At 53.7% G+C, this 13114-nt stretch overlaps 26 non-coding genes across 26 annotated transcripts; all 26 read left to right on the forward strand.

The window, feature by feature from the left end:
• Positions 1–353: 353 nt before the first annotated feature.
• Positions 354–425, forward strand: Trnah-gug (transfer RNA histidin (anticodon GUG)). The gene has a single exon. It is a non-coding gene; the product is annotated as a tRNA-His (tRNA).
• A 453-nt stretch (positions 426–878) lies between these two features.
• Trnal-uag (transfer RNA leucine (anticodon UAG)) lies at positions 879–960 on the forward strand. The gene has a single exon. It is a non-coding gene; the product is annotated as a tRNA-Leu (tRNA).
• Positions 961–1405: 445 nt separating this feature from the next.
• Trnae-cuc (transfer RNA glutamic acid (anticodon CUC)) lies at positions 1406–1477 on the forward strand. Its single transcript has one exon. It is a non-coding gene; the product is annotated as a tRNA-Glu (tRNA).
• A 391-nt stretch (positions 1478–1868) lies between these two features.
• Positions 1869–1940, forward strand: Trnah-gug (transfer RNA histidin (anticodon GUG)). The gene has a single exon. It is a non-coding gene; the product is annotated as a tRNA-His (tRNA).
• A 453-nt stretch (positions 1941–2393) lies between these two features.
• Positions 2394–2475, forward strand: Trnal-uag (transfer RNA leucine (anticodon UAG)). Its single transcript has one exon. It is a non-coding gene; the product is annotated as a tRNA-Leu (tRNA).
• A 445-nt stretch (positions 2476–2920) lies between these two features.
• Trnae-cuc (transfer RNA glutamic acid (anticodon CUC)) lies at positions 2921–2992 on the forward strand. The gene has a single exon. It is a non-coding gene; the product is annotated as a tRNA-Glu (tRNA).
• Positions 2993–3383: 391 nt separating this feature from the next.
• On the forward strand, positions 3384–3455 carry Trnah-gug (transfer RNA histidin (anticodon GUG)). The gene has a single exon. It is a non-coding gene; the product is annotated as a tRNA-His (tRNA).
• A 453-nt stretch (positions 3456–3908) lies between these two features.
• On the forward strand, positions 3909–3990 carry Trnal-uag (transfer RNA leucine (anticodon UAG)). Its single transcript has one exon. It is a non-coding gene; the product is annotated as a tRNA-Leu (tRNA).
• A 445-nt stretch (positions 3991–4435) lies between these two features.
• Trnae-cuc (transfer RNA glutamic acid (anticodon CUC)) lies at positions 4436–4507 on the forward strand. The gene has a single exon. It is a non-coding gene; the product is annotated as a tRNA-Glu (tRNA).
• A 391-nt stretch (positions 4508–4898) lies between these two features.
• On the forward strand, positions 4899–4970 carry Trnah-gug (transfer RNA histidin (anticodon GUG)). Its single transcript has one exon. It is a non-coding gene; the product is annotated as a tRNA-His (tRNA).
• Positions 4971–5423: 453 nt separating this feature from the next.
• Trnal-uag (transfer RNA leucine (anticodon UAG)) lies at positions 5424–5505 on the forward strand. Its single transcript has one exon. It is a non-coding gene; the product is annotated as a tRNA-Leu (tRNA).
• Positions 5506–5950: 445 nt separating this feature from the next.
• On the forward strand, positions 5951–6022 carry Trnae-cuc (transfer RNA glutamic acid (anticodon CUC)). The gene has a single exon. It is a non-coding gene; the product is annotated as a tRNA-Glu (tRNA).
• A 391-nt stretch (positions 6023–6413) lies between these two features.
• On the forward strand, positions 6414–6485 carry Trnah-gug (transfer RNA histidin (anticodon GUG)). The gene has a single exon. It is a non-coding gene; the product is annotated as a tRNA-His (tRNA).
• Positions 6486–6938: 453 nt separating this feature from the next.
• Positions 6939–7020, forward strand: Trnal-uag (transfer RNA leucine (anticodon UAG)). The gene has a single exon. It is a non-coding gene; the product is annotated as a tRNA-Leu (tRNA).
• Positions 7021–7465: 445 nt separating this feature from the next.
• On the forward strand, positions 7466–7537 carry Trnae-cuc (transfer RNA glutamic acid (anticodon CUC)). Its single transcript has one exon. It is a non-coding gene; the product is annotated as a tRNA-Glu (tRNA).
• Positions 7538–7928: 391 nt separating this feature from the next.
• On the forward strand, positions 7929–8000 carry Trnah-gug (transfer RNA histidin (anticodon GUG)). Its single transcript has one exon. It is a non-coding gene; the product is annotated as a tRNA-His (tRNA).
• Positions 8001–8453: 453 nt separating this feature from the next.
• Positions 8454–8535, forward strand: Trnal-uag (transfer RNA leucine (anticodon UAG)). Its single transcript has one exon. It is a non-coding gene; the product is annotated as a tRNA-Leu (tRNA).
• Positions 8536–8980: 445 nt separating this feature from the next.
• Trnae-cuc (transfer RNA glutamic acid (anticodon CUC)) lies at positions 8981–9052 on the forward strand. The gene has a single exon. It is a non-coding gene; the product is annotated as a tRNA-Glu (tRNA).
• A 391-nt stretch (positions 9053–9443) lies between these two features.
• On the forward strand, positions 9444–9515 carry Trnah-gug (transfer RNA histidin (anticodon GUG)). The gene has a single exon. It is a non-coding gene; the product is annotated as a tRNA-His (tRNA).
• A 453-nt stretch (positions 9516–9968) lies between these two features.
• On the forward strand, positions 9969–10050 carry Trnal-uag (transfer RNA leucine (anticodon UAG)). Its single transcript has one exon. It is a non-coding gene; the product is annotated as a tRNA-Leu (tRNA).
• Positions 10051–10495: 445 nt separating this feature from the next.
• On the forward strand, positions 10496–10567 carry Trnae-cuc (transfer RNA glutamic acid (anticodon CUC)). Its single transcript has one exon. It is a non-coding gene; the product is annotated as a tRNA-Glu (tRNA).
• A 391-nt stretch (positions 10568–10958) lies between these two features.
• Trnah-gug (transfer RNA histidin (anticodon GUG)) lies at positions 10959–11030 on the forward strand. Its single transcript has one exon. It is a non-coding gene; the product is annotated as a tRNA-His (tRNA).
• A 453-nt stretch (positions 11031–11483) lies between these two features.
• Positions 11484–11565, forward strand: Trnal-uag (transfer RNA leucine (anticodon UAG)). Its single transcript has one exon. It is a non-coding gene; the product is annotated as a tRNA-Leu (tRNA).
• A 445-nt stretch (positions 11566–12010) lies between these two features.
• On the forward strand, positions 12011–12082 carry Trnae-cuc (transfer RNA glutamic acid (anticodon CUC)). Its single transcript has one exon. It is a non-coding gene; the product is annotated as a tRNA-Glu (tRNA).
• Positions 12083–12473: 391 nt separating this feature from the next.
• Positions 12474–12545, forward strand: Trnah-gug (transfer RNA histidin (anticodon GUG)). The gene has a single exon. It is a non-coding gene; the product is annotated as a tRNA-His (tRNA).
• A 453-nt stretch (positions 12546–12998) lies between these two features.
• Positions 12999–13080, forward strand: Trnal-uag (transfer RNA leucine (anticodon UAG)). Its single transcript has one exon. It is a non-coding gene; the product is annotated as a tRNA-Leu (tRNA).
• The last annotated feature ends 34 nt before the right edge of the window (positions 13081–13114 follow it).

Consider the following 13114-nt stretch of genomic DNA (forward strand, 5'->3'; position numbering starts at 1 on the left):
ACACTAGATCGCGTGTTGCTACGCTGACGCGTGCACAAAGCCACGTTAAGTATGATTCGTTGCAACACCTGACGGCGAGAGAGATGGGCGTCTATCCACTTGTTATCCAGCCACATACCGGTACCTGTTGTCAAGAGGCTTGGAGGTCTGCAACACATTGCCACGGAGGTGGATGCAGCTAACCACTGTAGTTAGTGTACTGACAGCGCAGGCACGTTCATTAGCTCGCATGCATGTGATGGAGACCGTGTCTGCCACTGCTGTGGCGTACACCTTGGCCTAGGCTTAGGCTTTGCTGTGTATCGACACTTGCATTCCAGCCAGCTGCTTCCGTGGGCGCCTCCGTGGCCATGGCCGTGATCGTCTAGTGGTTAGGACATTGCGTTGTGGCCGCAATAACCCAGGTTCGAATCCTGGTCACGGCAATTTTTGAAAGTTTCTCCTTGCTGCCGTTGCATTGACGATAGTGCACGAGTACCCGAAATCACAGTGCTTCCTTGGTTTTTCACTCGTGTTCCGCAGGCCGCAGTCCGTACTACCACTTCATCACAAGTGCAACCTTCTTGAGCCCACATATGTCTGTTACATGGAACATTCTAGCTCCGCCCGACAGGTACAGCTATGATACTTTAGTGGTTACGGAAAGCCCAGGTTTCGAAACATGGTCACGGCACGAAAACGTCTCTTGATGCTGTCTCCTTAACTGCGACAGCTACAGACAAGTGGCGTCGCTACCATACGGCGGGCACGGCACTTTCTTGTTGTGGATGGCCTAAAGAGATGCTTCCAGTGGACATGGCACGGCGATTGCCAAGATACTTCCATTTCGAAGTGACCTTTGTAGTACAAATGAAACGTTTTGCCGCTGCTGCTCCAACGGTAACGTGGCCGAGCGGTCTAAGGCGCTGGTTTTAGGCACCAGTCTCTTCGGAGGCGTGGGTTCGAATCCCACCGTTGCCAATTTTGACGTCTCATTTTTGTGCCGATGCGGTGTGTTCTCGTGGGGTAGGACGCAGCTCTTGTGACGCGCGTGTTGTGTAGGTAGCGTGGCCGAGCGGTCTAAGGCGCTGGTATCAGGCACCAGTCTCTTTGGAGGCGTGGGTTCCAAACCCACAGGTGCCAAACGTGTAATGTTGCCTGTGTCGTAGACAGCTGCACTCATTGCCCGCAAAGAAAACGGCACAACAAGGCGTGAGCGTCTGTTTCGTGAATTGTCGTAGAACAGTGCGTGGTGCAACGACAGGATTTGTAGGCGCCTTTTGCTCTCATCATTGCTGGCGTTCGTCTCCACGAAATGCGTCCGGAGCACGCCGCTCTATAACGCGAGAGAGTGGATTTTTTTACACTTGTCGTCGATTAACCGTGGGTTGCTGCTGCGTTCGCTGGAGGAGCGCTGCCGTCGTTATCCGGTGTGGTCTAGTGGCTAGGATACCTGGCTCTCACCCAGGAGGCCCGGGTTCGATTCCCGGTACCGGAAGTGCGCGTTTTTGTTGCTCCTCTTATGCGACTTGTCTCGACTTTGCTCGACTGACGCTACGCTGACGCGTGCACAAAGCCACGTTAAGTATGATTCGTTGCAACACCTGACGGCGAGAGAGATGGGCGTCTATCCACTTGTTATCCAGCCACATACCGGTACCTGTTGTCAAGAGGCTTGGAGGTCTGCAACACATTGCCACGGAGGTGGATGCAGCTAACCACTGTAGTTAGTGTACTGACAGCGCAGGCACGTTCATTAGCTCGCATGCATGTGATGGAGACCGTGTCTGCCACTGCTGTGGCGTACACCTTGGCCTAGGCTTAGGCTTTGCTGTGTATCGACACTTGCATTCCAGCCAGCTGCTTCCGTGGGCGCCTCCGTGGCCATGGCCGTGATCGTCTAGTGGTTAGGACATTGCGTTGTGGCCGCAATAACCCAGGTTCGAATCCTGGTCACGGCAATTTTTGAAAGTTTCTCCTTGCTGCCGTTGCATTGACGATAGTGCACGAGTACCCGAAATCACAGTGCTTCCTTGGTTTTTCACTCGTGTTCCGCAGGCCGCAGTCCGTACTACCACTTCATCACAAGTGCAACCTTCTTGAGCTCACATATGTCTGTTACATGGAACATTCTAGCTCCGCCCGACAGGTACAGCTATGATACTTTAGTGGTTACGGAAAGCCCAGGTTTCGAAACATGGTCACGGCACGAAAACGTCTCTTGATGCTGTCTCCTTAACTGCGACAGCTACAGACAAGTGGCGTCGCTACCATACGGCGGGCACGGCACTTTCTTGTTGTGGATGGCCTAAAGAGATGCTTCCAGTGGACATGGCACGGCGATTGCCAAGATACTTCCATTTCGAAGTGACCTTTGTAGTACAAATGAAACGTTTTGCCGCTGCTGCTCCAACGGTAACGTGGCCGAGCGGTCTAAGGCGCTGGTTTTAGGCACCAGTCTCTTCGGAGGCGTGGGTTCGAATCCCACCGTTGCCAATTTTGACGTCTCATTTTTGTGCCGATGCGGTGTGTTCTCGTGGGGTAGGACGCAGCTCTTGTGACGCGCGTGTTGTGTAGGTAGCGTGGCCGAGCGGTCTAAGGCGCTGGTATCAGGCACCAGTCTCTTTGGAGGCGTGGGTTCCAAACCCACAGGTGCCAAACGTGTAATGTTGCCTGTGTCGTAGACAGCTGCACTCATTGCCCGCAAAGAAAACGGCACAACAAGGCGTGAGCGTCTGTTTCGTGAATTGTCGTAGAACAGTGCGTGGTGCAACGACAGGATTTGTAGGCGCCTTTTGCTCTCATCATTGCTGGCGTTCGTCTCCACGAAATGCGTCCGGAGCACGCCGCTCTATAACGCGAGAGAGTGGATTTTTTTACACTTGTCGTCGATTAACCGTGGGTTGCTGCTGCGTTCGCTGGAGGAGCGCTGCCGTCGTTATCCGGTGTGGTCTAGTGGCTAGGATACCTGGCTCTCACCCAGGAGGCCCGGGTTCGATTCCCGGTACCGGAAGTGCGCGTTTTTGTTGCTCCTCTTATGCGACTTGTCTCGACTTTGCTCGACTGACGCTACGCTGACGCGTGCACAAAGCCACGTTAAGTATGATTCGTTGCAACACCTGACGGCGAGAGAGATGGGCGTCTATCCACTTGTTATCCAGCCACATACCGGTACCTGTTGTCAAGAGGCTTGGAGGTCTGCAACACATTGCCACGGAGGTGGATGCAGCTAACCACTGTAGTTAGTGTACTGACAGCGCAGGCACGTTCATTAGCTCGCATGCATGTGATGGAGACCGTGTCTGCCACTGCTGTGGCGTACACCTTGGCCTAGGCTTAGGCTTTGCTGTGTATCGACACTTGCATTCCAGCCAGCTGCTTCCGTGGGCGCCTCCGTGGCCATGGCCGTGATCGTCTAGTGGTTAGGACATTGCGTTGTGGCCGCAATAACCCAGGTTCGAATCCTGGTCACGGCAATTTTTGAAAGTTTCTCCTTGCTGCCGTTGCATTGACGATAGTGCACGAGTACCCGAAATCACAGTGCTTCCTTGGTTTTTCACTCGTGTTCCGCAGGCCGCAGTCCGTACTACCACTTCATCACAAGTGCAACCTTCTTGAGCTCACATATGTCTGTTACATGGAACATTCTAGCTCCGCCCGACAGGTACAGCTATGATACTTTAGTGGTTACGGAAAGCCCAGGTTTCGAAACATGGTCACGGCACGAAAACGTCTCTTGATGCTGTCTCCTTAACTGCGACAGCTACAGACAAGTGGCGTCGCTACCATACGGCGGGCACGGCACTTTCTTGTTGTGGATGGCCTAAAGAGATGCTTCCAGTGGACATGGCACGGCGATTGCCAAGATACTTCCATTTCGAAGTGACCTTTGTAGTACAAATGAAACGTTTTGCCGCTGCTGCTCCAACGGTAACGTGGCCGAGCGGTCTAAGGCGCTGGTTTTAGGCACCAGTCTCTTCGGAGGCGTGGGTTCGAATCCCACCGTTGCCAATTTTGACGTCTCATTTTTGTGCCGATGCGGTGTGTTCTCGTGGGGTAGGACGCAGCTCTTGTGACGCGCGTGTTGTGTAGGTAGCGTGGCCGAGCGGTCTAAGGCGCTGGTATCAGGCACCAGTCTCTTTGGAGGCGTGGGTTCCAAACCCACAGGTGCCAAACGTGTAATGTTGCCTGTGTCGTAGACAGCTGCACTCATTGCCCGCAAAGAAAACGGCACAACAAGGCGTGAGCGTCTGTTTCGTGAATTGTCGTAGAACAGTGCGTGGTGCAACGACAGGATTTGTAGGCGCCTTTTGCTCTCATCATTGCTGGCGTTCGTCTCCACGAAATGCGTCCGGAGCACGCCGCTCTATAACGCGAGAGAGTGGATTTTTTTACACTTGTCGTCGATTAACCGTGGGTTGCTGCTGCGTTCGCTGGAGGAGCGCTGCCGTCGTTATCCGGTGTGGTCTAGTGGCTAGGATACCTGGCTCTCACCCAGGAGGCCCGGGTTCGATTCCCGGTACCGGAAGTGCGCGTTTTTGTTGCTCCTCTTATGCGACTTGTCTCGACTTTGCTCGACTGACGCTACGCTGACGCGTGCACAAAGCCACGTTAAGTATGATTCGTTGCAACACCTGACGGCGAGAGAGATGGGCGTCTATCCACTTGTTATCCAGCCACATACCGGTACCTGTTGTCAAGAGGCTTGGAGGTCTGCAACACATTGCCACGGAGGTGGATGCAGCTAACCACTGTAGTTAGTGTACTGACAGCGCAGGCACGTTCATTAGCTCGCATGCATGTGATGGAGACCGTGTCTGCCACTGCTGTGGCGTACACCTTGGCCTAGGCTTAGGCTTTGCTGTGTATCGACACTTGCATTCCAGCCAGCTGCTTCCGTGGGCGCCTCCGTGGCCATGGCCGTGATCGTCTAGTGGTTAGGACATTGCGTTGTGGCCGCAATAACCCAGGTTCGAATCCTGGTCACGGCAATTTTTGAAAGTTTCTCCTTGCTGCCGTTGCATTGACGATAGTGCACGAGTACCCGAAATCACAGTGCTTCCTTGGTTTTTCACTCGTGTTCCGCAGGCCGCAGTCCGTACTACCACTTCATCACAAGTGCAACCTTCTTGAGCTCACATATGTCTGTTACATGGAACATTCTAGCTCCGCCCGACAGGTACAGCTATGATACTTTAGTGGTTACGGAAAGCCCAGGTTTCGAAACATGGTCACGGCACGAAAACGTCTCTTGATGCTGTCTCCTTAACTGCGACAGCTACAGACAAGTGGCGTCGCTACCATACGGCGGGCACGGCACTTTCTTGTTGTGGATGGCCTAAAGAGATGCTTCCAGTGGACATGGCACGGCGATTGCCAAGATACTTCCATTTCGAAGTGACCTTTGTAGTACAAATGAAACGTTTTGCCGCTGCTGCTCCAACGGTAACGTGGCCGAGCGGTCTAAGGCGCTGGTTTTAGGCACCAGTCTCTTCGGAGGCGTGGGTTCGAATCCCACCGTTGCCAATTTTGACGTCTCATTTTTGTGCCGATGCGGTGTGTTCTCGTGGGGTAGGACGCAGCTCTTGTGACGCGCGTGTTGTGTAGGTAGCGTGGCCGAGCGGTCTAAGGCGCTGGTATCAGGCACCAGTCTCTTTGGAGGCGTGGGTTCCAAACCCACAGGTGCCAAACGTGTAATGTTGCCTGTGTCGTAGACAGCTGCACTCATTGCCCGCAAAGAAAACGGCACAACAAGGCGTGAGCGTCTGTTTCGTGAATTGTCGTAGAACAGTGCGTGGTGCAACGACAGGATTTGTAGGCGCCTTTTGCTCTCATCATTGCTGGCGTTCGTCTCCACGAAATGCGTCCGGAGCACGCCGCTCTATAACGCGAGAGAGTGGATTTTTTTACACTTGTCGTCGATTAACCGTGGGTTGCTGCTGCGTTCGCTGGAGGAGCGCTGCCGTCGTTATCCGGTGTGGTCTAGTGGCTAGGATACCTGGCTCTCACCCAGGAGGCCCGGGTTCGATTCCCGGTACCGGAAGTGCGCGTTTTTGTTGCTCCTCTTATGCGACTTGTCTCGACTTTGCTCGACTGACGCTACGCTGACGCGTGCACAAAGCCACGTTAAGTATGATTCGTTGCAACACCTGACGGCGAGAGAGATGGGCGTCTATCCACTTGTTATCCAGCCACATACCGGTACCTGTTGTCAAGAGGCTTGGAGGTCTGCAACACATTGCCACGGAGGTGGATGCAGCTAACCACTGTAGTTAGTGTACTGACAGCGCAGGCACGTTCATTAGCTCGCATGCATGTGATGGAGACCGTGTCTGCCACTGCTGTGGCGTACACCTTGGCCTAGGCTTAGGCTTTGCTGTGTATCGACACTTGCATTCCAGCCAGCTGCTTCCGTGGGCGCCTCCGTGGCCATGGCCGTGATCGTCTAGTGGTTAGGACATTGCGTTGTGGCCGCAATAACCCAGGTTCGAATCCTGGTCACGGCAATTTTTGAAAGTTTCTCCTTGCTGCCGTTGCATTGACGATAGTGCACGAGTACCCGAAATCACAGTGCTTCCTTGGTTTTTCACTCGTGTTCCGCAGGCCGCAGTCCGTACTACCACTTCATCACAAGTGCAACCTTCTTGAGCTCACATATGTCTGTTACATGGAACATTCTAGCTCCGCCCGACAGGTACAGCTATGATACTTTAGTGGTTACGGAAAGCCCAGGTTTCGAAACATGGTCACGGCACGAAAACGTCTCTTGATGCTGTCTCCTTAACTGCGACAGCTACAGACAAGTGGCGTCGCTACCATACGGCGGGCACGGCACTTTCTTGTTGTGGATGGCCTAAAGAGATGCTTCCAGTGGACATGGCACGGCGATTGCCAAGATACTTCCATTTCGAAGTGACCTTTGTAGTACAAATGAAACGTTTTGCCGCTGCTGCTCCAACGGTAACGTGGCCGAGCGGTCTAAGGCGCTGGTTTTAGGCACCAGTCTCTTCGGAGGCGTGGGTTCGAATCCCACCGTTGCCAATTTTGACGTCTCATTTTTGTGCCGATGCGGTGTGTTCTCGTGGGGTAGGACGCAGCTCTTGTGACGCGCGTGTTGTGTAGGTAGCGTGGCCGAGCGGTCTAAGGCGCTGGTATCAGGCACCAGTCTCTTTGGAGGCGTGGGTTCCAAACCCACAGGTGCCAAACGTGTAATGTTGCCTGTGTCGTAGACAGCTGCACTCATTGCCCGCAAAGAAAACGGCACAACAAGGCGTGAGCGTCTGTTTCGTGAATTGTCGTAGAACAGTGCGTGGTGCAACGACAGGATTTGTAGGCGCCTTTTGCTCTCATCATTGCTGGCGTTCGTCTCCACGAAATGCGTCCGGAGCACGCCGCTCTATAACGCGAGAGAGTGGATTTTTTTACACTTGTCGTCGATTAACCGTGGGTTGCTGCTGCGTTCGCTGGAGGAGCGCTGCCGTCGTTATCCGGTGTGGTCTAGTGGCTAGGATACCTGGCTCTCACCCAGGAGGCCCGGGTTCGATTCCCGGTACCGGAAGTGCGCGTTTTTGTTGCTCCTCTTATGCGACTTGTCTCGACTTTGCTCGACTGACGCTACGCTGACGCGTGCACAAAGCCACGTTAAGTATGATTCGTTGCAACACCTGACGGCGAGAGAGATGGGCGTCTATCCACTTGTTATCCAGCCACATACCGGTACCTGTTGTCAAGAGGCTTGGAGGTCTGCAACACATTGCCACGGAGGTGGATGCAGCTAACCACTGTAGTTAGTGTACTGACAGCGCAGGCACGTTCATTAGCTCGCATGCATGTGATGGAGACCGTGTCTGCCACTGCTGTGGCGTACACCTTGGCCTAGGCTTAGGCTTTGCTGTGTATCGACACTTGCATTCCAGCCAGCTGCTTCCGTGGGCGCCTCCGTGGCCATGGCCGTGATCGTCTAGTGGTTAGGACATTGCGTTGTGGCCGCAATAACCCAGGTTCGAATCCTGGTCACGGCAATTTTTGAAAGTTTCTCCTTGCTGCCGTTGCATTGACGATAGTGCACGAGTACCCGAAATCACAGTGCTTCCTTGGTTTTTCACTCGTGTTCCGCAGGCCGCAGTCCGTACTACCACTTCATCACAAGTGCAACCTTCTTGAGCTCACATATGTCTGTTACATGGAACATTCTAGCTCCGCCCGACAGGTACAGCTATGATACTTTAGTGGTTACGGAAAGCCCAGGTTTCGAAACATGGTCACGGCACGAAAACGTCTCTTGATGCTGTCTCCTTAACTGCGACAGCTACAGACAAGTGGCGTCGCTACCATACGGCGGGCACGGCACTTTCTTGTTGTGGATGGCCTAAAGAGATGCTTCCAGTGGACATGGCACGGCGATTGCCAAGATACTTCCATTTCGAAGTGACCTTTGTAGTACAAATGAAACGTTTTGCCGCTGCTGCTCCAACGGTAACGTGGCCGAGCGGTCTAAGGCGCTGGTTTTAGGCACCAGTCTCTTCGGAGGCGTGGGTTCGAATCCCACCGTTGCCAATTTTGACGTCTCATTTTTGTGCCGATGCGGTGTGTTCTCGTGGGGTAGGACGCAGCTCTTGTGACGCGCGTGTTGTGTAGGTAGCGTGGCCGAGCGGTCTAAGGCGCTGGTATCAGGCACCAGTCTCTTTGGAGGCGTGGGTTCCAAACCCACAGGTGCCAAACGTGTAATGTTGCCTGTGTCGTAGACAGCTGCACTCATTGCCCGCAAAGAAAACGGCACAACAAGGCGTGAGCGTCTGTTTCGTGAATTGTCGTAGAACAGTGCGTGGTGCAACGACAGGATTTGTAGGCGCCTTTTGCTCTCATCATTGCTGGCGTTCGTCTCCACGAAATGCGTCCGGAGCACGCCGCTCTATAACGCGAGAGAGTGGATTTTTTTACACTTGTCGTCGATTAACCGTGGGTTGCTGCTGCGTTCGCTGGAGGAGCGCTGCCGTCGTTATCCGGTGTGGTCTAGTGGCTAGGATACCTGGCTCTCACCCAGGAGGCCCGGGTTCGATTCCCGGTACCGGAAGTGCGCGTTTTTGTTGCTCCTCTTATGCGACTTGTCTCGACTTTGCTCGACTGACGCTACGCTGACGCGTGCACAAAGCCACGTTAAGTATGATTCGTTGCAACACCTGACGGCGAGAGAGATGGGCGTCTATCCACTTGTTATCCAGCCACATACCGGTACCTGTTGTCAAGAGGCTTGGAGGTCTGCAACACATTGCCACGGAGGTGGATGCAGCTAACCACTGTAGTTAGTGTACTGACAGCGCAGGCACGTTCATTAGCTCGCATGCATGTGATGGAGACCGTGTCTGCCACTGCTGTGGCGTACACCTTGGCCTAGGCTTAGGCTTTGCTGTGTATCGACACTTGCATTCCAGCCAGCTGCTTCCGTGGGCGCCTCCGTGGCCATGGCCGTGATCGTCTAGTGGTTAGGACATTGCGTTGTGGCCGCAATAACCCAGGTTCGAATCCTGGTCACGGCAATTTTTGAAAGTTTCTCCTTGCTGCCGTTGCATTGACGATAGTGCACGAGTACCCGAAATCACAGTGCTTCCTTGGTTTTTCACTCGTGTTCCGCAGGCCGCAGTCCGTACTACCACTTCATCACAAGTGCAACCTTCTTGAGCTCACATATGTCTGTTACATGGAACATTCTAGCTCCGCCCGACAGGTACAGCTATGATACTTTAGTGGTTACGGAAAGCCCAGGTTTCGAAACATGGTCACGGCACGAAAACGTCTCTTGATGCTGTCTCCTTAACTGCGACAGCTACAGACAAGTGGCGTCGCTACCATACGGCGGGCACGGCACTTTCTTGTTGTGGATGGCCTAAAGAGATGCTTCCAGTGGACATGGCACGGCGATTGCCAAGATACTTCCATTTCGAAGTGACCTTTGTAGTACAAATGAAACGTTTTGCCGCTGCTGCTCCAACGGTAACGTGGCCGAGCGGTCTAAGGCGCTGGTTTTAGGCACCAGTCTCTTCGGAGGCGTGGGTTCGAATCCCACCGTTGCCAATTTTGACGTCTCATTTTTGTGCCGATGCGGTGTGTTCTCGTGGGGTAGGACGCAGCTCTTGTGACGCGCGTGTTGTGTAGGTAGCGTGGCCGAGCGGTCTAAGGCGCTGGTATCAGGCACCAGTCTCTTTGGAGGCGTGGGTTCCAAACCCACAGGTGCCAAACGTGTAATGTTGCCTGTGTCGTAGACAGCTGCACTCATTGCCCGCAAAGAAAACGGCACAACAAGGCGTGAGCGTCTGTTTCGTGAATTGTCGTAGAACAGTGCGTGGTGCAACGACAGGATTTGTAGGCGCCTTTTGCTCTCATCATTGCTGGCGTTCGTCTCCACGAAATGCGTCCGGAGCACGCCGCTCTATAACGCGAGAGAGTGGATTTTTTTACACTTGTCGTCGATTAACCGTGGGTTGCTGCTGCGTTCGCTGGAGGAGCGCTGCCGTCGTTATCCGGTGTGGTCTAGTGGCTAGGATACCTGGCTCTCACCCAGGAGGCCCGGGTTCGATTCCCGGTACCGGAAGTGCGCGTTTTTGTTGCTCCTCTTATGCGACTTGTCTCGACTTTGCTCGACTGACGCTACGCTGACGCGTGCACAAAGCCACGTTAAGTATGATTCGTTGCAACACCTGACGGCGAGAGAGATGGGCGTCTATCCACTTGTTATCCAGCCACATACCGGTACCTGTTGTCAAGAGGCTTGGAGGTCTGCAACACATTGCCACGGAGGTGGATGCAGCTAACCACTGTAGTTAGTGTACTGACAGCGCAGGCACGTTCATTAGCTCGCATGCATGTGATGGAGACCGTGTCTGCCACTGCTGTGGCGTACACCTTGGCCTAGGCTTAGGCTTTGCTGTGTATCGACACTTGCATTCCAGCCAGCTGCTTCCGTGGGCGCCTCCGTGGCCATGGCCGTGATCGTCTAGTGGTTAGGACATTGCGTTGTGGCCGCAATAACCCAGGTTCGAATCCTGGTCACGGCAATTTTTGAAAGTTTCTCCTTGCTGCCGTTGCATTGACGATAGTGCACGAGTACCCGAAATCACAGTGCTTCCTTGGTTTTTCACTCGTGTTCCGCAGGCCGCAGTCCGTACTACCACTTCATCACAAGTGCAACCTTCTTGAGCTCACATATGTCTGTTACATGGAACATTCTAGCTCCGCCCGACAGGTACAGCTATGATACTTTAGTGGTTACGGAAAGCCCAGGTTTCGAAACATGGTCACGGCACGAAAACGTCTCTTGATGCTGTCTCCTTAACTGCGACAGCTACAGACAAGTGGCGTCGCTACCATACGGCGGGCACGGCACTTTCTTGTTGTGGATGGCCTAAAGAGATGCTTCCAGTGGACATGGCACGGCGATTGCCAAGATACTTCCATTTCGAAGTGACCTTTGTAGTACAAATGAAACGTTTTGCCGCTGCTGCTCCAACGGTAACGTGGCCGAGCGGTCTAAGGCGCTGGTTTTAGGCACCAGTCTCTTCGGAGGCGTGGGTTCGAATCCCACCGTTGCCAATTTTGACGTCTCATTTTTGTGCCGATGCGGTGTGTTCTCGTGGGGTAGGACGCAGCTCTTGTGACGCGCGTGTTGTGTAGGTAGCGTGGCCGAGCGGTCTAAGGCGCTGGTATCAGGCACCAGTCTCTTTGGAGGCGTGGGTTCCAAACCCACAGGTGCCAAACGTGTAATGTTGCCTGTGTCGTAGACAGCTGCACTCATTGCCCGCAAAGAAAACGGCACAACAAGGCGTGAGCGTCTGTTTCGTGAATTGTCGTAGAACAGTGCGTGGTGCAACGACAGGATTTGTAGGCGCCTTTTGCTCTCATCATTGCTGGCGTTCGTCTCCACGAAATGCGTCCGGAGCACGCCGCTCTATAACGCGAGAGAGTGGATTTTTTTACACTTGTCGTCGATTAACCGTGGGTTGCTGCTGCGTTCGCTGGAGGAGCGCTGCCGTCGTTATCCGGTGTGGTCTAGTGGCTAGGATACCTGGCTCTCACCCAGGAGGCCCGGGTTCGATTCCCGGTACCGGAAGTGCGCGTTTTTGTTGCTCCTCTTATGCGACTTGTCTCGACTTTGCTCGACTGACGCTACGCTGACGCGTGCACAAAGCCACGTTAAGTATGATTCGTTGCAACACCTGACGGCGAGAGAGATGGGCGTCTATCCACTTGTTATCCAGCCACATACCGGTACCTGTTGTCAAGAGGCTTGGAGGTCTGCAACACATTGCCACGGAGGTGGATGCAGCTAACCACTGTAGTTAGTGTACTGACAGCGCAGGCACGTTCATTAGCTCGCATGCATGTGATGGAGACCGTGTCTGCCACTGCTGTGGCGTACACCTTGGCCTAGGCTTAGGCTTTGCTGTGTATCGACACTTGCATTCCAGCCAGCTGCTTCCGTGGGCGCCTCCGTGGCCATGGCCGTGATCGTCTAGTGGTTAGGACATTGCGTTGTGGCCGCAATAACCCAGGTTCGAATCCTGGTCACGGCAATTTTTGAAAGTTTCTCCTTGCTGCCGTTGCATTGACGATAGTGCACGAGTACCCGAAATCACAGTGCTTCCTTGGTTTTTCACTCGTGTTCCGCAGGCCGCAGTCCGTACTACCACTTCATCACAAGTGCAACCTTCTTGAGCTCACATATGTCTGTTACATGGAACATTCTAGCTCCGCCCGACAGGTACAGCTATGATACTTTAGTGGTTACGGAAAGCCCAGGTTTCGAAACATGGTCACGGCACGAAAACGTCTCTTGATGCTGTCTCCTTAACTGCGACAGCTACAGACAAGTGGCGTCGCTACCATACGGCGGGCACGGCACTTTCTTGTTGTGGATGGCCTAAAGAGATGCTTCCAGTGGACATGGCACGGCGATTGCCAAGATACTTCCATTTCGAAGTGACCTTTGTAGTACAAATGAAACGTTTTGCCGCTGCTGCTCCAACGGTAACGTGGCCGAGCGGTCTAAGGCGCTGGTTTTAGGCACCAGTCTCTTCGGAGGCGTGGGTTCGAATCCCACCGTTGCCAATTTTGACGTCTCATTTTTGTGCCGATGCGGTGT

This window comes from Schistocerca gregaria, unplaced genomic scaffold, assembly GCF_023897955.1.
Source record: "Schistocerca gregaria isolate iqSchGreg1 unplaced genomic scaffold, iqSchGreg1.2 ptg000887l, whole genome shotgun sequence".
NCBI classification, from domain to species: Eukaryota; Metazoa; Arthropoda; class Insecta; order Orthoptera; family Acrididae; genus Schistocerca; species Schistocerca gregaria.